Source organism: Struthio camelus, chromosome 30, assembly GCF_040807025.1.
Source record: "Struthio camelus isolate bStrCam1 chromosome 30, bStrCam1.hap1, whole genome shotgun sequence".
In the NCBI taxonomy this organism is placed as follows: Eukaryota; Metazoa; Chordata; class Aves; order Struthioniformes; family Struthionidae; genus Struthio; species Struthio camelus.
In genome coordinates this window covers 1,188,325-1,211,893 of record NC_090971.1, presented here as the reverse complement: position 1 = coordinate 1,211,893, position 23,569 = coordinate 1,188,325, and the positions used below count along the sequence as shown (strand labels likewise).

At 45.2% G+C, this 23,569-nt stretch overlaps 1 pseudogene; it reads right to left on the bottom strand.

The window, feature by feature from the left end:
* Positions 1–22,762: 22,762 nt before the first annotated feature.
* On the bottom strand, positions 22,763–23,569 carry LOC104146163 (olfactory receptor 14A16-like; annotated as a pseudogene).

Genomic DNA, 23,569 nt, shown 5'->3' with positions numbered 1-23,569 from the left:
TAGTTTTCCTCTGCACCTCCCCTTTTTGGGTGCAGCTGTTTTATTGTGAAGAGACTTTTTAGTGACACTGTGTGGCTGGCCAAGCACAATCTCCTTCCCTTGGAAGGGTGAGACAGGCCCATCCATACCTGGAGAGCTGCAGGCCTGGGAGCAGTAGTACCAGTGTAGCTGTAGTAGTACATAGACATACTTTGAGAAGATTACACCTTTGCTTAGGCTTGTGCAGAAAGCAAGCACAGGCTGAGATGAAGCTAAAGAGGCTGTTCAGTTGTTTGACTAGCCCATTGATGGCAATGCTAAGGTAGCTTCTTTTCTGAAGGACAGTTAACATTTTGAGGAGACTATTGTTTTCATCAAATGTCCAATTATAGGGAAATCTCTCCCTTTCCACGTAGTGTGCTTGTTAGGCTGTGTTTTTAGGTGGTGCGCTGCAGGTCTTCCCCCATCAGTGTTAGAAAGAGGGCTCCCAGGGTTCTCTCACCAATTTGAGGGAAGACTTGCCAAGTCTCTCTCGACTGCACATGTAAGGCAGACATGAGTATTACAGAAACAATGATTTTGTTGTCCTTTGCCAAATGGCAGTGATCAAGTGTAGGGCTGTGCAACAGGGAACCCCAAGCAGCCCTGATTACATCAATTAATTACACCTTATGGCCCTTCTTTCCCCTTTTCCATTTCCCAAGTTCTTCCCCTTTACCATCATCATCCCCTCCCAAATAATCAATGCCTTCCTTTTTTGCTCCTAATCCTGTGGCTCCAGTTTTGCTGTCACCATACTCTATTTCTGGTAAGTATGTGGTATGGTTGCGTTGCTAACCCTGCTGCTAATTCAACACACCCTTTTTTGTTATCTGCAAAGTCCAGCTCTTTCATGGCAGTGCTGTTTTGCTAGCATAGCCATAAACCAGGGTCAACCATGTGCATGGACAGTACTTTTTCATTTTAAGAAACATTCAATGGTTTCTCACGTTCTATTGTGTCAGTATAACTGTATAAGCCAGAGTAGGCTTTCTGCTTGGATAGTACATTCTCTTTGATACTGCTAAGGTCTGGCAGATGGTCACGTTGCTGTCGTGCTAGTGAAAGTGCATGATCAGGGTAGGCCATTTTTTCACTTACCTCAGTGGTGACTAATGGGTCTTACCCCTGAGAACATGGAGCGGGTTGGGTGAGAGAGCTTGCTTGGAGCAGCCTGAGGGCAACATGTGGAGAGAGTGCTTGTGCATAGAGTAGGATAGACTCTTCCTGGGCGGCAGGGCCTAGGAAGCTCAACCTGTTTTTGGTGACACCTTTTTGGCATGTAGGCTGGCTTGGGAACAAATCACTCAAATACCTGATTGCCTGGGGGGAGAAATATTAAAGGACACCTGCTGAGCCTCTGGACTAGCTCTGGCTCTGGCTGCATCTGCAGGTCTGTCCAGGTGCAGTCCCTCAAGGCTGTATCCCCCACCTAGCAGAGGTGAAGTCCTGCACTCACACGAGGACACTGGGCTACTGCTCCTGGTACCAACTGGGATTATCTAGTCAATTCAGCTGGACTCAGGCTCTGTGGTTGCTCCCTTGGAGAGCTGTACTCAGTGTGGAGTGCAGTCACCCTTTTCCAGATACCAGTGGGTGTCCAGAGGAGACTCTCATTAACTGAGAACTATGTGTCCCTGGGAAATTTTCAACCAAAAGGGCATGGCACCAGCAGTGCAGGGGCTGTGGCACTTGGATCCACATTGCTAGTCTGCAGTGCTGCCTGCAAACAGTGCATCATAAGGTCTGTACACCAGTCAGGGCTGGTACCCAATCCTTCCCAATATGTGTTGGGAAGAAAGAGCAAGGCAAAGGAGCTGAAGTCGTCCAGGAGCTTATTTTCATAACAGAAGAAAATCAACTTGGGGAGCTGTGGGCCAGTCGCCTCATCTTGTCCTTTAGGAAAATCGTGGAGTGATTCCTCATGGAACAAATTTCTAGACATGTGTCAGGGAGCAGCAAGGCTACTCCACAAGGAGGAAGGAGTCAGGAGCTGAGGATAACCACAGTACAGGCAGCTTTCACCTACCAGGCATAGTCCCACAGCGTCTGCAGGCAGTGGACAGAACAGGGTAAAGATAATGGGGCCCACCAAGAATCCTAGACAAGGTGAGGATCCACATCCAAGATCCACCCAGGGAGTCCAGTCAGCAGAAGCTGGGGCTAGAGACAGAACTGGAAACAAGGTTACAACATAGGTCCAAGGACCATCCAGGAGATGAGGCTAGATACAGGGTTTGAGATAGGTGCACCTACATCATAACAATATAGCCAATAGCAGTGGACAGAGGGTGGGGATCCCAGGAGGTGAGGTTGGTTAAGGCAATGAAGGCCTATTGGTGCACTCAGGGCCCTGACAACACCTGAAGGAGAAGGTGATTGGGAGCAGTCAGCATGGATTTACCAAGAGTAAGTCATGCCTGCCCAAGCTGATTGCCTTCTACGATAAGAGAATTAGGTTTGTGAGTGAGGGGAGAACAGTAGCTGTCATTCACCTCCACTTTAGAAAGGCTTTAAACACTATCTCCCACAGTAGTCTCGTGTCCAATTTGGGACATTATGGTCTGAATCAGTGGGCAACTAGATGAGTAAGAAGCTGGTTGGATGGTCAGGCTCTGAGGATTAATGGGCTGGTAACAAGTGGAGTACTGCAAGGGTTTTCCTGGGTCCTGTCCTGTTAAATGTCTTTATCAATGACCTGGAGGAGGTGACGGAGTGCAGTCTTGCCAGGTTTGCAGACGACAGCAAACTTGAGAGACTAGTCAATATGCTTGAGGGCAGGGCTTCCTTTCGGAAAGACCTAGACAAGCTGGATGAATGGACCAATAGGAACTTCAGGGAATTCTGCAAGGGCAAGTGCAAGTTCTGCACCTGGGAAGGAAGATCCCCTGGCAGCAATACAGCCTGGGGACTGACTTGGCTGGGGAGGAGCTCTGCTAAAAAAGCCTTGCAGGCCCTGGTGGGCAGCAAGCTAAAACAGAGTCAGTAATGTGCCCTGGTCAGCAAGGAAGGCTAAAAGCATGCTAAGCTTTGTGAATGGCAGCATAGCCAGGAGACTGGGGGAAGTGATTCTCTCTCTCTGCTCAGTACTTGTGAGGCCGCATCTAGGATTTCACTTCCAGTTTTGGACCCCAGTACAAGACAGACATTGATAAATGGGAGCGAGTTCAGCAGAGGGCCACCAAGGCGGTCAGGGAACTGGAGCACTCACTTTGTGCTGTTTGGAGGGACTGAGGGAACTCGGTTCTCTCTTGAGAAGAGAAGGTTTGGGGGAGAACCAAAGAGCAGCCTTCCCATAGCTATGAGAAGGTCATTCAGAATAGAGAGCCATGCTGTTCAAAGTGGTGCACGGTGAGAGAATGAGAGATGATGGGCATAAATTGGAACAAGAGAGGTCCCTACTGGCTATAAGAGAAAAGGTTTTTGTCTGTGGGGACAGTCAAGCAGTACAACAGGTTGCCCAGAGAGCTTGTGCAGCCTCCGTCCTTGCAGTTGAAGGTGGGGGGGGACAAGGGGGAGGAGACAGCCATGCACAAAGAGCCAAATGTTAACAATATTTTCCATGAGAGAAGCCATCTTCTACATGTTTCTATATAGTCTCCAATATCTCAGGAGAAGAGGAGAGGGTGATTCTTGCAACTCATTTTTGAACAGGACCCCAGACTTTCAGCTTAGCTCAGTCTTTCCTGTTTTACCTATTCTTTTTTTATGTTAAAATATTCAATGTATTGTAGTCCAACAAAGCACAATCTCTGTTTCTGTAGTGAGAGAAATGGCAGGAGGGACCATCTATACCTCCCTTACTGAGTCTCTGGGTTACCTTTCAGGAAAGAATGTCATTTTCTCTAGCTTGGTGAGCAATTATGCAACAATAGAATCACAGAATAGTTGAGGCTGGAAGGAACCTCTGGAGACCATCTAGTCCAAGCCCCCTGCTCAAAGCAGGGTCAGCTAGAGCAGGTTGCTCAGGACATTGACTGGTTGGGTTTTGAATATCTCCAAGGATGGAGACTCCACAACCTCTCCAGGCAATCTCTTCCAGTGTTCAACCATCCTCATAGCAAAAAAGAGTTTTCCTATGTTTAAACAGAATTTCTTGTACCTCAGATCATGCCCGTTGCCTCTTGTCTGTTCACTGGATACCACCGAGAAGAGTCTGGCTCCATCAGCTTTACTCGCTCCCATCAGGTATTTATATGCATTGACAAGATCCCCCCGAGCCTTCTTTTCTCCAGGCTAAACCTTCCCAGCTCTCTCAGCCTTTCCTCATATGACAGATGCTCCAATTGCATAACCATCTTCATGGCCCTTCACTGGACTCTCTGCAGTGGGCCCATGTCTCTCTTGTACTAGGGATCCCAGAACTGGACACAGCCCTCCTGATGTGGCCTAACCAGGGCTGAGTAGAGGGGACGGATCACCTGCCTCGGCCTGCTGGCAACCCTCTTCTTAATGCAGTCCAGGATGTGTTGTCCTTCTTGGCCGTGAGGGGACATTGCTGGCTCCTGGTCAACCGGGTGTCCACTAGGACCCCCAGATCCTTTCCTACAAAGCTGCTTTGACCAGCAGGTTGACCCCCAGCACGTATACTGGTGAATGGGTAGAACAGGCAGAAGATCTTCACAAAATGACCAAGACACACCACACCCCAGTTAGTTAGTACACAGTTTGCTAAGGCTCGCTTTTGCTGGAAGCTAAATGAAATTTTCCTTCTCAGAAGGGAGTTTATTCAACACCATTCAAGGTGTATGATACTACAGCACTACTGGCAAAGCTTTTCCAGCTCAGGGGGAGACTTGTCTTCTTTCCTCAGCCAAAGTTTATGTTAAGTGAAATTCAGTGAGATCTGAACTGAGATGACGGAACTTTAGGCAGTCTTAACCTGTGAAGTCAGTCAAAGCTAGCAGTGCCTGGTATCTCTGAAAGGTCAGTGCAGATGGGCACCGTCATATGGTGATACAGAATGCTGAATAGATGAATCACTCTTTGGAGGTCGCTCTCCTTCTGCCTTAAGACACAGAAGGACTGAGACTCCTAACGTAAGACCGTAATGCCAGCTTAGGCTCCTCAGTTGGGAGACAGGAGATGAATGGGATGAATCTGAGCCTAGATGTGCTTTGAGAATGCCCAGTAGGGAGGGCCTGCCAGTACCCTCAGGTGAATGATGCACAGTCTGAGAATTAGAACAGAGTTTAGTTTTGATCCATGTATTTAAATTCAGCACATCCAAGATGCATGGCACTGTAGTTAGGATGAGAAAACTCATGAAAGCTATGAAGTTTTACTGCAGTCAGAAATTTTATCTAGCTTCAAATTTGGCTGACATCAGAGATACAGTGTTTGGCTGACACCAGATCAGTGTTGGGGAGCTGCAATTTTCTTATGAACTGTAGCTATTATGGAAGAGCAAAGTCTCTAAAGCCTTTGTGCTCCTAACTCTGTACAGGATAAATTACTTCCAAAGCCTATACTGCAGCCCCGAACTTTACAAAGTTCCCCTAAATCCTAGGAGAAGATCCCCTAAATCCTAGGAGAGCATCCTAATGCCTGGTGAGATTGTTCTGCTTTCTTGTCTCAGGAAAGTGGACCAGCTCTCTGAGCCTCCGAGGAAGCAAGACAAGACAAGGGTGTTTGCGCAAGACTTGAAGGCAATATCACTGTGACATAATTTCTGATATGCCGAGGAAACTGAGGAACACCCTAAGCACAATGTTCATGATTTGTTGCTCCTCCAGGGATTCCGTACAAGTGAAGTGAGAGAACAGCCCATAAATAGACACACAGCTTTCCAAACAGAGTGTCACCTGGTTTGAAGAACAAGAGACATCTTTCTTCTATGGTAAGGTTTCATCACTTTGCAGATGCTGGCACAAAAATCACTATTTCATCCTCAGAATCAAAGGATATGGCTATCCACATTCCCTTCTAGCTAATGGAAAGAAGCAGACACTTGTAAGGTGTAGCTCATCTGTTTCTAACGGGAATGGTTAGAACGGGTCTGATGACCCTTGCCTATTTTTCTCAATTGACTCTGACGGGGCACTAGTCTGAACAGTGCTAAAGTAGGCACCTACACGGTAGATGACTAGCTATGGTCAGTTATTCATAAACCTCACTTTCATCCCACCAAGAAGAAACCCACTGTGAGAAGAAAAACGGTGCTTATTTTACCATGATTGGAATAATGTAAGAGATGACTGAGGTAATGATATTCTGCTTCCAAAGCATGAAGAGCTCAAACACCTAAGATAACTTAGGTTGAATGCAGTATGTTTCCTCCGCCTATCTCCATCAAACAAATTTGAATTATGTCACTGATTTTATAAAGTCACATGATATGGGTGACCGATAACAGTGGTGGCACAATTGAGATTAGGTTTAGAAGTGGTCACACCACTTCCAATGGAATGAATGCCCATTAAAAGTATTTTAAGTGCTTGATACCATGGCCCACACAACTCCACCGCAAAGGATTCCTGCGTCAAAGGAGTTTGTGCGTCACAGCATAAAACTCAAATCTTCAGAATACCTGTCTAGCTGCCAATTGACTGAGTGGTCAACTGAGACCCATTCAGACTTCAGTCTGTCCGCTTGGTATGTTGTCTGGATATACTCAAAGCTTCCTTAATGGCTGTAAATGCCTATAGGGAGTCACATTGCCATGACCACTGATGAGAATGGCTTTATCTAAGAAGTTTAATAAGCATAAAACTAGACCCCAAGTGTGGGCATTTGTGGGGGAGGTCTTTTCCTCATGACCTCCACAGCTTGCAGTGCTGCTTTCCAAGCATTTCCAACAAAAACCTACCAGTTTGCTGCCGGTTTGTTTGCTTGCAATGAAACTTTTATACCAAAAAAAAAAAAGAAAGAAAAAAAAAAGAGTATTATCTAGGCTCTTTGAAAAGCTACAAGGAAGGGCCCAAATCCATTAACTGTTTCCCCTATGGAAAGTCCTTTGCTATGTGAGAACTCATTTGGTGCTGAGAAAGGGTGGGAGTGCAGGAAGGGGGGAGGGAGGGGGCTGGATCAGAAACTAGTAAAAGGCATTCTCTCATGGCAAACTATGGTAGCTCTGAGGAGGAAAAGCTAGATTTGTGGCTAAAACTAGTTTCTTAGTTTCTGATGTTCACATCAAAAACAAGCAGTAGTAGCACAAAGCCAAGAGCAGACTCTTCTCCCTGCGTAGCCTCACAAAGGGATGCACTGTGTATGAGACCTACATGCAGTTTCTCAAGGCTTGTGCGTGTGTCAGGGGGACGGTCAACAAGGCCGATTAAGTTACCTAATAAGGGTGATAGGAATCACTCTCCAGAAATAACAGTCTCTCTCTCCTGACTACAGAAGATGTCCAGATGACTAGCCTGAATATGGGTAAACAACTTCTAGACACCTAGGCAGGAATCTCTGACCAAGTGCAGACATTTACATGTGAACTAGCTATCCAGATTCTGTTACTAGCCAGTGGAAAAGAAGGCTTCTTTGGAGGGCAAGAATGATCTCATCCTCCAGGAAATTTGGAAAATAGGTTAGATAAATCCCATCTCTACAGTTCTCTGCAGTGAAACTAACAGTGCTAAACAGTTAGGTGAAATTAACCCCCTTCCATCTAAACGCAGGTGACACAGAATGCTTCTCATCCCTGGGCATAGCCCTCAGCTCTTATCCGCTTCCTTTTGCAGAGCCATCCTCATATTTCTGTTTGCCAAGGAGAGCATGCCTGGAGCTGATGGCAAAAGGGGCTCTCACTGCAGTGACTGAATTCATCTTGCTGGGATTTACAGATAGCTCGAAGACACAGGTTATCCTCTTTGTAGTGTTTTTGCTCATCTATTTGCTGATTCTGGTGAGAAACCTGGGGGTGATTATATTACTCAAGATTGATTCCCAGCTCCACTCTCCCATGTACTTCTTTCTTAGTAACCTGGCTTTCTTATATGTCAGCTGCTCCACTGTTATTGCTCCAAGGACTCTCATGACCTTTGCAGCAAAGACCAAAGCCATTTCATTCACTGACTGTGCCTTGCAGTTCTTTTTCTTTTGCATTGCTGCGTCCTGTGAGAGCTGTGAGCTGGGAGTGATGGCATATGACCGGTTCACAGCCATAGGCAACCCACTGCTTTACCTTGCTTTAATGTCGAAGGAGTTCTGTGTGCTCTTGGTGCTCGGTTCCTATATAACAGGCTTGGTGAATGCAATTGTTCAGACTATATTTATATTTGACTTGTTCTACTATGATTCCGACATCATCAATCATTTCTTCTGTGATGTGTCCCCACTACAGAAGCACTCTTGCTCTGACACACATACAACTGCCATCATTCACTTCATTTTCCACTGTCATTGTAATAACAACTGTCTTGGCCATCCTCATCTCCTACTGAGAACTGGCTGCATCATAGGATGTGAAAGATATGGGAATTCCCCTCCTAAGAACTGTTCAGTGTAATCAAGATCCCTGCCAAAGGGTCTGACCAGAGGTTTTATGGAATGAATTTAAGGACATTGCCTTCCTCCCTTCCCTGAAAGCATCTACCCCAGAGTGACAGAATAGGCTGAATTCAGAAACAAGAACAGGGTAGGGGCTTTACAGGTCCAAGTTCAAACAGTAATGGAGGATTTCTACTGTTGGTAGCATTCTGAGACATTTGCCACCACCACCAGGAATAGATCCCCTTCTGCAATAGCTTCAGCAAGACAGGCAAGAATTAGAAACAGGGCTCATGAGCCAGGCTCCTTTCCAGACCATAAAGGAGCACTGTCTTGCATATATAGTAAGAAGATTATAATTCCCATTTTCTGGGTAAAAAAATAGAAGCTTATCAACTTCTCCTTTCATCTCAGAAAGTAAAAATGATTCTAAAACAGATAGATTGTGAGAAGGGTGCTGGATTTCAGAGTGGCTAGAACTAGTGATGTGGGAATCCACAGAGCTTTTGCAGGGGCATGAGATGGAGTGCAAAGCCCACGGCACTGCTGGCAAACTGCAACAGTAGCTGCTCACCATGAGTTTTCTAAACATGAACCTTAAAGGCTAATATATGCAAAGAAGCACATGTGTAGCTCTGGGAAAGTGTCTTCAGTTCTGTCCTAGATGTTACAGGGACTCTTCATGCATGAATCCTCTTTCCCACTGTCATCTCCAGAAAAGGTGGATGACCTTGGAGAGTCTGGTACCATAGGAGCAGCTATTGCCTGCTAGCTTGAATCCTCTCTGATCCTTCATAAAAGAAGCACCTTTCTGTTAAACTCTAGGGCTGTTTTCCCTTCCTTTCCTGATATGGCTTCCATGATATAGGAGAACGAAAAATAAATTCAGGGCAGAACTGCAGTGCACAACAAGTCTTTCCTTTATTCCAGCAGGAACAGAGAACAGAAAAGTGCTCTTTTCTCTAACCACTCGTTTCTAATTTCTGTAGCTATTGCCCTATGCGAGGATCAGCACAAGGAGGTCTGGCAAGTAGGAGATCGGCTAATCACCCATCTGAGCCTGAATTTCCCTCCATTGGAGCTAGTCTAACCCCTTACAGGCAATCTAGAATTGGATGCTGTACAAACACACCAACTGCACTTACCAGAAAAGATTCCAGAGTGAGGTGAGTGCTGAAGCTATGCTTTGCTCAATTTCTAAAATGCTAATATGGAAAAATACCATGCTGAATGAGGCAGTAAAGCCGCATAAATTTAGGAATTGTAAAAACTTATTCTTTCTTCCTGTTAAATATAAGTACTTCACAGAATCACAGAAGGTTGAGGTTGGAAGGGACCTCTGGAGATCATCAGTCCAACACCCCTGCTCAAATCGAGTTACCTAGAGCACATTAGCCAGGATCGTGTCCAGATGGCTTTTGAATATCTCCAGGGAAGGAGACTCCACAGCCTCTCTGGACAACCTGTTCCCGTGCTCCGTCACCCTCACAGCAAAGAAGTTTTTCCTCAGGTTCAGAGGGAACTTCCTGTGTTCCAGTTTCTGCCCATTGCCATTCATCCTATCGCTGGGCACCAGTGAGAAGAGTCTAGCCCCATCTTCCTGACACCCTCCCTTCTAATGCTTATACACATTGATAAGATCCACCTGAGCCTTGTCTTCTCCAGGCTGAAGAGTCCCAACTCTCTCAGCCTTTTCTCATAAGACAGATGCTCCAGTCCCTTCACCATCTTAGTAGCCCTTTGCTGGGCTCACTCCAGGAGCTCATGTCTCTCTTGTAGTGGGGAGCCCAGAACTGGAAACAGAACTCCAGATGTGGCCTCACCAGGGCTGAGGAGAGGGGCAGAATTACCTCTCTTGACCTGCTGGCAATGCTTTTCCTAATGCAACGCAGGACACCGTTGGCCTTCTTGGGCCACAAGGGCACGTTGCTGGCTCTAGGTCAGCTTGTTGTCTGCCAGGACTCCCAGGTCCTTCTCTGCAGAGCTGCTTTCTAGCAGGTCGGGCCCCAGTCTGTACTGGTGCATGGGGTTATTCTTCCATACATGTAGAATGCTGCACTTGCTTTTGTTGCACTTCAGGGGGTTTCTCTCTGCCCATCTCTCCAGCCTGTGAAGGTTCCTCTGAATGGCAGCACAACCCTCTGTGTATGAGCTACTCCTCCAAGGAGTGGTTTAATGAGGCTCTGGAGGAAACTAGTCTCTGTAAGCTAATTTAGGAAATGGAAATTCCTATAGGAAGTAGCTCAAAGCAGGATCTTCACATTCAGCTCAGAATCATCACCCAAATGTAGCTAGCAATGGAGAAGCTCTAGAAAGATGTGGAGCATGCAGGACAGTCTTGCACAGGAGAAAAGTTTGGAAAGAAGAGTATATGAAAAAAACATAGCTGTTTGGACTTGTACTTTTAAGCACAACCAGTAAAGATTTAGTCCAGATACCAGCAGTTCACCAAACCTGGTATTCTCTGAAACTCCCAAGAATGTCTATTCCATTGCCATCTCCCAGGTGATGTCACAAAGCTCTTGGTATTTTTCCACTTAGCCTTGTATTCTTGGTTCATCTGCCTATGCCTCATCCTGGGAACAGAAAACGGAGAATAAAATCCACTGGGTCCTGGTTGTCTGTTATGGGTCAGCCAATTGCAAAACAGAGGAGGATAACACACAGGAGCTGGGCTATTGGAGGGTTTGGCTTTGGAAGAATGGTATGTAGCCATGACGACCCCCTTCATCCTCATGCAGATCAGTGCTGATCCAAATGGGTTGGGGTGCTCTTACATTAGGAATTTGGGAAAATATCCCTCTGTAATACTAAGTTTCCCTGATGTCTCTGCTTTTGATGTTGGGGTTTTTTTTGTTTGTTTGTTTGTTTGTTTTTTTGAGCCAGCCTGTGCTCTTCTCTCTCTGGAAACGCAACAGACCAGGTTAATCCTGACTCACTCAGTACATGCCAGCCCTCAAACTGGTACTGACTGACCTACCCAACTCTACTACCTAGTAGATATGATAACCAATGTATAAATACCTGATCATGTGCCGAGAAAGAAATGCTTTCTGAAATGATTCCTCTATCTCAAAAGCTCAGTGCCAGTAACCAGAATTCTCCTTTTTACAGGGGAACTGGTTAAGTGTACTCCCCCCTTGGCTACATCCCAAATTTCTATATTCTCTATACACTTATTTCCAGATGCTTGCAGAAATGTAGGCAGACTAGAATGTCTATCTGTGTTGCTGCATGTGCTGTGAATCCATCTGGCAAATAGAAAGACACTCAGTCTGCTATAGCTGACCCTGCTTGAGCAGTGGCTTTGAATCAAATGATCTCCAGAGGTCCCTTCCAACCTCAACTATGCTGTGATAATGGGATTCTGGGGTGACTAACACATGTTTAGATAAATGAGTTCCACTCCGGTTATCCAGGTGTTTGAAGAGATAATTCACCTAATTCTCCTGGAGCCATTCCTTCTGTTCCCCTACCAGCACCACCTTTGTTTGGGATATATATTTCAGATTTTTCACTTTTAACTGAATAAGATTGCTGGGCCTTTGCCATTTGAAATGCCTAGGTGTTTTGGTCCAGGTGACTTCATCTACTCCGTGTTCTTTATTAGACCGAAAGGCATAATGCAGTTGATGGATTAAAAATCAAGATCATGAGCGCTGGATTGTGTCAGCAGAAGAAGTCCTCAGTCTCTCAAAACAAGGAGATTAGGATAAACTGTCCTCACCTGCTCTCAAACAGTTCAGGTTGAGAGGAAGGGAAGACAGAGTTTTGAGATCCCCTGTTCTCACAAATCTGTACCTTCTTCTATTCATACAAATTAGAATATGTAGAAGGTCTTGAACACATACAAGCTATCAAGCAAGTACTTTGAGAACTACTGGCAAATAGTAAAGGTACTCTAACCAGCAGAACCTGGGTGACACTGGAGAGGGTTCCAGTGTCAGACTTGTCACTGGACAGACTTGTCCAGTGTCAGAGAGCAGGGTTCCTGGCTCAGACTTGTCTGACCCAGACTTACATTATTCTCCTCCTTTAGCCATAACTGAGGTACCTGTGTCATCCTTGGCTCCCTATAACATCGATGGAGGGAAACAGCTCCCACAAGATGGAAGATTTTTGCTCTCCAGAAAGAGCAATCTAACAGGTGGACCTGATCACCCTGGAAGTCAACCATTTTCCTGTATTGGTATAAAGGGAATAAGTTTGACTGATTTCTTGCTGTAGGGGCTGAAGAAGGATGTCTTTGTCACTGGTAGGATGAAGCTGTGACCCACTCCATTAAGTACAGTAGCCTTTGTGTAGAGCAGCTAGCTAAAAGGATGCCATTATTCTTTGTCTGCAAGACAGGAACTGCATGGAGTTGCAAAACAAGAAAGGAACAAGTGCAAAGGATCCCGGCATTGTCATTGTACTGCTGTGCTGCAGTCCTCTGATTACATGCTTCCATGTGATGAGATGTCAGGTCAGCGCAGTCTGCTGCCCAACTTTTCCTCTATAGCAAGTGGGCTAAAAGAATTCAAAAGTCTCTTGACTGCTAAATCTAGATATTGTTAAAACATTGGATAATAAGCTGGGACTGAGCAATCTGAGGCCTGTTGAGATGAACAGCTTACATAAAAACATCCTGAACGTCTGTTTCCTCTCTGTTCAGTGGGCCCTTGCAGAATAAGTTTTTCCTTCTAGGCTTCCTTTCCAGGTCTGCAACTCTTAGGGGCTTTGCAAGCTGCAACATGCTTAACAGTCTTTTCTGGCCCACTGAAAAGAGAAAGTCTCTTTTCCTCTGTCCTCTCTGAGGCCTTACAGTGATGTTAGCCCTGTTGCAGACTGGCCCCCACAATTCTGAAGTACCTCTCAGTCTGCACTCAGATTGCAGATTCCCTACTGAACACCTCACCTGCCAGAATCTCCTGCTCTCCAGAAGGGTCTTCAAGCTATCTTCAGAGGACCTGAAGTCACCACCTCCCTCCAGGGGATTCACCATGATCCAGCATGCAGGGGCCAGTACAAAGTAGGTAAGCAACCATTCTCCCTTGTCATACCTTTTTACACATATATGCTTGTCATTGTAATTTCCTGATTGTTCCTTTGATTTGATTTTTAATGTTGTACTTTGAAACACAAAGCAAATAGAAAGGTGTGATGAAGGAGAAAATCCCTTTTACTGATGCTGTCATATTGCTATGGTTTGTTTGGGTCTCCTTTTTGCCCCCTTGCTAGTTTGCATTCTAAAATTAAATTTAAGAAATCATAGTTTCTAATGAAAATTTTGCACCATATTTGCCAGCTTCTGGCAAGAGGATGGAGTGCCTAGAACAAATCTGCAGATAGGAGCACTGGGGCACAAGGATAAGACAGATAAAACAGCAACAGATGTAAAGGGGTTTTAGCTTTGCAGAGAACCATCTCCGGGTTTATTCCTTTTGTTATGCATGTCAGATTCATTAATCAGCTGTGTGCCACCCCAGCAAAACAAAGCCGCCTGAAAACTGTCCTGGTGCAAGTGCAGTTGAAGCTGCATCCCTAATGTATCCCTGCATCCTTGCAGTGCAGTCAGCTTCACCTGACCTATAGTCTTCAAATAAGCCTGCAGAGTGATTAGGGCATTAACTCTAAGGTTTTCTTGTGATACAGCAATAGTACTGTAGAGAGCCGGCCTGTTTTCAAAATCCTCTTTTCCTTTGAGGCATTCTCTCACTGAGAGATTGTTTCCTAGATCAGGGCAATAACCAAGCCTGACAATTTACTCTGACAGCTCTTAATTTCAAGGGCTGAAAGAATGTTAGATTTTAACAATGCACAGTGGAGCCAGTTTCAACACACTTTCAAACTCATCTATACAGTTACGTCATTGCAATTAGCCAAGCACAAGCTTTTTAATTGCATCTACTGAGAGCTTATTAAAACATCCCAAGTCACGCCCTGGAGAATCAATCCAATTGTATTGATTTGTTTGCCTGGAATCTATAAACACAACCCCCCAAAAGTTGTAACTTCTTTGGAAGTTTCCTTTGGTTCCATGTCAAAGCCAGAATGATTGATTCAACTCAGTGCATGCAACTATCTTCACAGTTTCCTCATAGAAAGCTCAAGAAATCACCAGCAGACATTTCCCCCAGAAGAAGCATATAAAGTTCAAATGAAAAGACCAAAAGAGAGATAAGAATAACAATAATTTAATTGTCTGATCTTTGAGTGTGAAACTAAGAAAGAAACACTTGAAATTCAAAACTTCAGTTCTGATGGCTACATTAGTACAGGTGAAATGCTACCAGCTGTCTGCTAATAAATATGGACTGATGTATCTGTGTTCTATGGTCTCTCGGCATATCTCAATATATCTCCCCATGTATCTCTAGCACAGATATGTCTAAAAGGGATAACATCTCAATGCAAATGAAAAACAAAATATCAATGAAAATTCCTGTTTTGAACTCAAATACGCATTACTGGTGCAGGTTATGAAATAGACAACTTTTCTGTTATTATCTTCCAGAATTTGTATGCTATTCCAGTGTCCTTTTTATTATAAGGTGATTGGAATGTGCCAGTCTCTGTCCTGTGTGAAATCAAGGCACTATAACAATAGCAGAGGCATCATTTCCAGTTTCAAAATCCAAGGTGTTTTGTATAACAGCTTTTGGGCCAACTGAGCCTAGAACTGATAAGTAAGCTGAGCTCTTCCTGCCTCCCTTTCTTTTCAGACTAATAAAAATGACTGTTTCAGGATCACAAACACCAGCTGCTAAAGCCAACAATCTTCTGTAGAGACAGAATTGAACTATGATGGGGGGAATGGACCTAGTTTATTGGTTACACAAGCTGAACCCAGGCGGGAAAGTAGATTCACAGGCTTCAGTGGAGCCACTGTCGAGCTGCATTAGCTCTCTGTAAATAGCAGCAGTGGAGTATATGGTTTGCTCAAGCTATCCATGATCTTTGAGATACTTGGCATTGTCATTTCATTAGAACATTGCTGATTTTCACTCTCTCAGTAGCTGCACCAGGAGAATCCCCGACTTGTTCCCTTTGGTAGTTCCCTTTAATCAGCAAACTCATTCCACTGTTTTCAGTCAGGTCTGGTTGGCTGACACCTCTGGAGGTAGTGGGTGTCAGCAAAATTGTAGTTGATTTACGTCTACTGAACAAATATTTTAAATTAAGCAAGACTAGTTAATACCAGGTGAATACACAGGGCATTGGCTCTAACTGGACTTAGGTTGATTTACAACAGCTAAACTACTTTCCGCCTGTTTTCTATTACTGTATTTACACTTCCTTAAGGATTTGGTCTGTTGGCTGTAGTGGGTAAAAAACTATTTGTACAGCAAATATTTTGGCCCAGTGTCTTTATACTACAGCACAAGAAGATCTGCATTCTTTACTGCAATGCAACTACAATGGCTTGAACTAGATAAACTATTTGGCTGAGATTGTATTGCTGTTGGACTACATTCACCAGAGTAGAAAAGTCACATTTGTCAGGGCATGAAGCACACTTCCCCCCTTTCTAGGAGCTTAGCTGGATGTTCAAGGATAGGTCACTGATAAGAGATGTCACAAAGAACGAACCTCAGTCACCTCCCCAGCCTCTTTTTGGAGCTGCTTTTGAAGTGCTTGTCCTTGGCCTCCAACTGAGTTACACAGCAGCTGCATTGCAGCTCTCCAGCTATGTCTGCACCCAGTCTTGTACTTCCCTAATTCTGACTGATTGACTTGACTTTATTGGCTTGACCTTGGACCTCTCTTAACACCTCAGACTTGCTGGGTGATCACTGTACTCCTGGCTCACAACGATTACTGTCTCTAGACCTGATCTTGACCCTGACTTTGCTGACTTCATGCCATGGCTCCTTGTTGGCAAGGTCAGTGCCCTTTCTGTCTTGCTGTGACTCTTGGTTTCCAGCTCACCTTCACTTGTGGAGCAGCCTGTCTCTAACACTATTGCTGTTGATGCGATACAGTGGACTTACCCCAGGACTACCCAGCTGGCTTCTGTACATGAGGAGTGATTTATTCTTAACTTTTGGTCATTCAGTCTTTGCTGGAGCTACACCAGTTTCACATCAGCTGGAGATCTGTTTCTTTGTCCTCAGTGGTGCTATGTCATTTTGTCTTTTTTGTCAGATGAGACACTTGTCCTGCTTATTTAAATGATTCAAATCTATGAATATTAGAAACCTGTTTTACATCCTGTTAAGTAAACTGCCCCAACAGCCAAATTCTATGGTTTAGCCTTGATCCACTGATACATTTTGGATTGAGAAGTACTTCCAATTTCAAAATGATTTTTGTATAGAATGGAATGAATAACATCTGGGAACTGCCTGTCTCTCTCCACTAGAGGGAGCGAAGATGATTAAATTAGATTCAACATACAATTTTTCCATGCCTATCGGTAGATGAGATGAACCACTTCGTCTCCACTCCTCCCTTCTAACATTGTCTTCCATCTCTTCCTGTAGAAAAGATGATACCTAAAACACTAAAATGAAGTGCCTCAGTGGGGTGGGTGCCCAACCTAATGTGCGTGAATCCACACAACTTACTCAGAGTATTTCTCTTATTGACATATGCTGAACTTTGAATGGGTTTGGTAATATGCAATGCTTAACTGCTTCCTTCATATTTCTTGGGTAGAGTTTGCTGAACAAACACAGAAAGTTACTTATGCCAGGATGAGTGTTTCACAGTTGTGGAAGACACCTCACAGAAGAAAATAGCGTCAAGGAGCTCTGCGGACTTCCTGTCTCCCCTTTAGTCTTATTTCCCAAATGCATCTGCTATCTCTCACATTAGGCTATAGTAAGGGTGTCGAAGTAATTTAAGACTTCCAGCGTTTCAAATAGCGGAGCTCAGTTGTTGGTATAAACCTTAGCAAAAGGCTACCTCACATTTTCAAGTGTTGGTGAGCACACTGATTTATCTCACCCAGCTTTATATAAATGGGCTGCAGGTGCATCTATGCTAAGATAGTCATTCTGAGTTACCTTTAAGGTGATGTTTCCTCCAAAGTAACACTTCTCAAGCTCCATTCATTTACTCTTAGACACGGCAGGTAATCTTTATGTACTTGCACCCAACCTCTGGCTCCTTGCCTGACCAAGACCAAGTAATATTAGTGTTCTACACAGTGGTGAATCCCACTCTGAATCCCCACTCTACAGTCTGTGGAGCAAGGAGGTGAAGGAGGTACTGAAGAAGCCATTATACAGAATGAATTGTCAGTCGGTAAAAGCTCCAAGGCAACTGCTGCTTAAAAATAAATTAACAAATGGAAGTAAGATTGTTTATGAATCGATTTGCTCCAGAACAGTCTCGCTTGGCATAAAATACAAGTAGGAGAAAGGTGATTGGTGAAGTGAAGAAAGTGACTAATAAGAAAACTTTCACTGCAATGGTGAGAGCCCCAGGTTTAGTACAAAGAACAATGGTTGTGACAATTCTAAAGAGAATTAATTCCACCTAACTTTTGACTTCTAAGTTTGAGGGTTTGATGATTTCATTTCTGTGTTTTAAACTGTTACAAACTAGTACAGATTCAGCAGTCTCACCTCCGTGTCCTATCTTTATCTCATATGATCTCATATTCATTTAGCTCATATTCACTCTCTTATCTTATACAGCCATGCAGCCTATGTTCTCCTGCTCACAGACTGAAGCAATCATTAACTTTTTAGTGAAAGTAGGTCATATCTATTCTAAAATAGACATCCTTAAAATTTTTACAGTACTAGTGGAATTATGACTCACATCTTTGATTCAAGAAGAAAGAGAGCATGTATGAGGTGATCCTCAGTGACAGCCTCTCTTCTTTCACGGAGTGGCAAATTAATTTCAATCAATTCCCATTCATTTCAGACATGGGTAAAATTCTGGTTGAATAATCAGGCTCAGATGGTAGTGGTTAATGGGTTGTATCCTACCTCAATGTCTCTGACAAGCAGAGTACTGCAGAGGTCTGTCATGAGACCTGTCCTGTTTATCATCTTTATCAACAGTCTGGAGAAGGCAATGGAGTGAACTGTCATCAGGGGCAACTCAAGGCTGAGGGAACTGGGATTTTGTTTATGCTGGAGAAGAAAATTTTGGAGAAGACTTTGTTTATCCTGGGCTGTAGAGGACCTAATAGCAGCCTTCCAGTACCTATGAGGAGATTAACATGAAGACAGACCCAGGCTGTTCAAAGTGATGCACAGAATCACAGAATCACAGAATCGTTTAGGTTGGAAGGGACCTCTGGAGATCATCTAGTCCAACCTCCCTGCTCAAGCAGGGTCACCTAGAGCATATTGCCCAGGATCACATCCAGACGGCTTTTGAATATCTCCAGCAAAGGAGACTCCACCACCTCTCTGGGCAACCTGTTCCAATGCTCTGTCACCCTCACAGTGAAGAAGTTTTTTCTCAGGTTTAGGTGGAACTTCCTGTGTTCCAGTTCCTGCCCATTGCCTCTTGTCCTGTTGCTGGGCACCACGGAGAAGAGGCTGGCCTCATCCTCTTGACACTCCCCCTTCAGATACTTGTACACGTTGATGAGATCGCCTCTCAGTCTTCTCTTCTCCAGGCTGAACAGGCCCAGCTCTTGCAGTCTTTCTTCCTAGGAGAGGTGCTCCAGCCCTCTAATCATCTTGGTAGCCTTCTGCTGGACTCTTTCCAGTAGGACCATGTCTCTCTTGCACTGGGGAGCCCAGAACTGGACACAGCGCTCCAGGGGAGGCCTCACCAGGGCTGAGCAGAGGGGCAGGATCACCTGCCTTGACCTGCTGGCAACACTCTGCCCAATGCACCCCAGCAGACCATTGGCCTTCTTAGGCCACAAGGGCACATTGCTGGCTCTTGGTCAACTTGTTGTCCGCCAGCACTCCCAGGTCCTTCTCCGCAGAGCTGCTTTCCCGCAGGTCAACCCCCAGCCTGTACTGCTGCATGGGATTATTCCTCCCTAGCTGCAGGACCCTGCACTTGCCTTTGTTGAACTGCAGCAGGTTCCTCTCCGCCCAGCTCTCCAGCCTGTCCAGATCCTTCTGAATGGCAGCACAGTCCTCTAGTGTATCAGCCACTCCCCCCAGTTTTGGGTCATCAGCAAACTTGCTGCGGGTGCACTCTGTCCCTTCCTCCAGGTCATTGATGAATAAGTTAAACAATACTGGACCCGGTATTGACCCCTGGGGGACAGCGCTAGATACAGGCCTCCAACTAGATTCCGCACCACTGACCACAACCCTCTGAGCTCGGCCATCCAGCCAGTTCTCAAGCCACCTCACCGTCCACTCATCCAACCCACACTTCCTGAGCTTACCTGGCAGGATGTGATGGGAGACAGCGTCAAAAGCCTTGCTGAAGTCCAGGGAGACAACATCCACTGCTCTGCCCTCATCTACCCAGCCAGTCATTCCGTCATTAGAAGGCTATCCGATTGGTCAAGCATGATTTCCCCTTTGCAAATCCATGCTGACTACTCCTGATCACCTTCTTGTCCGCCACATGCTTAGTGATGACCTCCAGGAGGAGCTGTTCCATCACCTCTCCAGGGATCGAGGCGAGGCTGACAGGCCTGTAGTTCCCTGGCTCCTCCTTCTTGCCCTTTTTGAAGACTGGAGTGACATTGGCTTTCTTCCAGTCCCCAGACACCTCCCCCGATCACCAGGACCTTTCCAAGATGGTGGAGAGTGGCCTAGCAACGGCATCTGCCAGCTCCCTCAGCACTCGTGGGTACATCCCACCACGGCCCATGGACCTGTGGATGCCCAGTTTGCTTAAGTGATCCTTAACCTGATCCTCCTCCACCAAGGGAAAGTCTTCCTTTCTCCAGACTTTCTCCCTGGTCCCCAGGGCCTGGGATTCCTGAAGGCTGGTCTTAGCAGGAAAGACGGAAGCAAAGGCAGCATTCAATAACTCTGTCTTCTCTATATCCTTTGCTACCAGGGCACCCACCCCATTCAGCGGCGGGCCCATGTTTTCCCTAGTCTTCCTTTTGCTCTTGATGTATTTGAAGAAGGCCTTCTTGTTGTCCTGGACATCCCTTGCCAGATTTAATTCCAGCTGGGCCTTAGCCTTCCTTGTCGCATCCCTGCACACTCTGACAACGTCCCTGTATTCCTCCCAAGTGGCCTGTCCCCTTTGCCCCATTCTGTGTACTTCCTTCTCCTGTTGGAGTTTTGCCAGGAGTTCCTTGCTCATCCATGCAGGTCTCCTGCCCGCTTTGCTGGACTTCTTACTCAGAGGGATGCACCGATCTTGAGCCTGGAGGAGGTGATGCTTGAATATTAACCAGCTTCCTTGGACCCCTCTTCCTTCTAGGGCCCTACCCCATGAGATTCCCCTAAGTAGGTCCCTCAAGAGGCCAAAGTTAGCTCTCCTGAAGTCCTGAAGTTGCAGTCTTACTTATTGCCCTGCTTCCTCCTCGTAGGATCCTGAACTCCACCATCTCATGGTCACTGCAGCCAAGGCTGCCCCCAACCTTCACCTCTCCAACTAGACCTTCTTTGTTCGTTAGTACGAGGTCTAGCATTGCACCTCTCCTTGTTGGCGTCTCCACCACCTGGGCCAAGAAATTATCCTCAATCCTCTGCAGGAACCTCTTTGACTGTTTGTGCCTAGCTGTGCTGTCTTGCCAACAGATGTCAGGGTGGTTGAAGTCCTCCATGAGAACCAGGGCCTGTGATCGTGAGGCTACTTCCAGCTGCCTGTAGAAGGCCTTGTCGACTGCCTCTTCCTGATCAGGTGGCCTGTGGTAAACCCCCACCACCGTGTCACCCAGGTTAGCCTGCCCTTTAATCCTTACCCATAGGCTCTCAACTTGCTCTTCATCCACCCCGAGGCAGAGCTCCATACATTCTAGTTGCTCCCTCACATAAAGAGCAACTCCACCTCCTCGCCTTCCTGGTCTGTCTTTCCTAAAAAGCACAGAGCCGTCCACAACAGCATTCCAGTCATATGAACTATCCCACCATGTCTCTGTAACTGCAATGAGGAGGATGAGAGACAATGGACATAAACTGAAGCAAGAGGGACATTCAGACTGGATATAAGGAAAAACATTTTCACCCTGAGGACATGAAAAAGGTTGCCCAGGGAGGTTGTGCAGCTTCCATCCTTGGAGGTTTTCAAGGATAAATGCTGGAGCATCCAGGTTTGACCTTACAGCTGAGTCTGCTTTGAGCAAGAGGTTGGTCTAGATGACTTCTTGAGGGCTCTTCTGACCTGAATTGTTCTGTGATCCTGTAAAGGCATATGTTTCCATGCGCAGATGTCATTCTGGGCTCCTTTTTTTGCAGTTAAAGGAAAGAAATTATCATTTCTGCAGTACACTCTCTGTGACATCTATTCTAGGCTGAAATGAATGGCTCTCTGAGCAACTATTTCTTTCCATTGATTCTGAGGGGAGGGTAGGCAATAATCTATACATGTTGATATCTGTATCGTATTCTTCCAGGTTTAAATGAGGGAATTTCCAAAGATCTTAAGTATCTATAAAACTAAGACAATATACCTGTAAGTTATTCTTAGCATATCCAAGCAAATTGAGAAAACTTCTAAGATTTCTAGGCTGTCAGCAGGGTTTTTCTTCAAGAGTTAAATTTTCGAATGCCACTTAGGCCTATTTCAGTCAGCTACATTAGAATTAAATGATTTACACCGTGAGATTTTCTATTATTCTGTTTTAACATAAAAGGGAAAAATAGATTAGGATTTCAAATGAAGATATCCAAACTGTAGTTTTATCTACAGTTAGGTGAAATTAATCTCAGCCTATGGTCTGAACGAACGATCTCCTACTACTCAAAAAGTGACTTAAATACACCATAGGAATACTCAGTGAGACAGACTAATGTTTGATCTATTTTCTTCTGTGGGTTTCATCACTCTATGTAAGCAGTTACATGTTTCAGTCATCAATACATAAACCAATGCTGCTCATGATGGGATTTCTGTATCTTGCAGTGAAGCATCTGGAATGGAATTTTTCTGTCCAGATTTTGTTATGTGCAGTGTGAATGCCTTCATCCAAGCTAGTCTTGTAGGGTGGGATTGACCTTGTGAAAGAGCTGTATGTTCAGAAGGAAATTAGTTAATCTTCAGATTCCATAGTCTGTATTAGGTAGAGACTAGATTCAGTTGCTTGTACATCAACATCTAGTACCATCTGAGATGATTTGGGGGGAAAAAAATCTGGAAAGGGGCTGTAGCTATGAAAAAGGAGTAATGGAAGGTTTTTCCTTATTCTGGAGTAGCAGCTGGAGGCCAGGCAGGATACTTTACAGGATCTCAAATGACATTAGATTTATCTGTGTGGACAATTGAATCAAGTCCTACATCACCATTGATTAAAAGAAGACTTAGAGAAGTTGATCAGGTAGGCAAAAGTTCCAGTACTGACAAACAAGAAGACTATGGCCAGGTGAGGGAGGCACATGGAAGATGTTTTGTGTCATCCTTGCTCAGAGGGGATTCTCAGTATGGCAGTGAAGATCTGCACATATGAAAGAACAATGCAAACAAAACACCTTCAAAATAAACAAGCACTAAATGCAAGAAGTCCAGCTTCCCTGAGGTAGGAGTCTGAGCAGGAGAGCTTGAGGAGCCGGGGAGGTTCACAGGAGAGCTGATCTGCCACATTACCACTATAGAATAATAGTGTGAAAGTATTACCAGTGTGCAACATGGCAGAGAGAAAACCACTGGCCCAGGCACCTACTGCCATTTTGAACCAAGCGCTGATGGCTATGGCTGTCACATAGTGCAGTGGTTTGCAGATGGCAATATAACAGTCATAGGCCATGAGAGTGAAGAGAGAATACTCAGCTGTGAACAAGAAGAGAAAAGAGACTTGGGCAGCACACCCTTAGTAGGAGATTGCTCTTGAGTTCCACGGGGAGTTGGACATAGATATGGGGACAGTGGTGGAGATGGAGCCAACGTCCAGGATGGAGAGATTGAGAAGAAGGAAGTACATGGGAGCGTGGAGGTGGTGGTTGCAGGCCACAGCTGTGATGAAAAGCACTTTCCCTGTGATGGCAATTTCATGGATCCCCAGGAACAGCATTACATGCAAGAGCTGAAGCTTCTGTGTGTCTGCAAAAGCCCGGAGGAGGAACTCAATTAGGGAGCTTCTATTGGACAT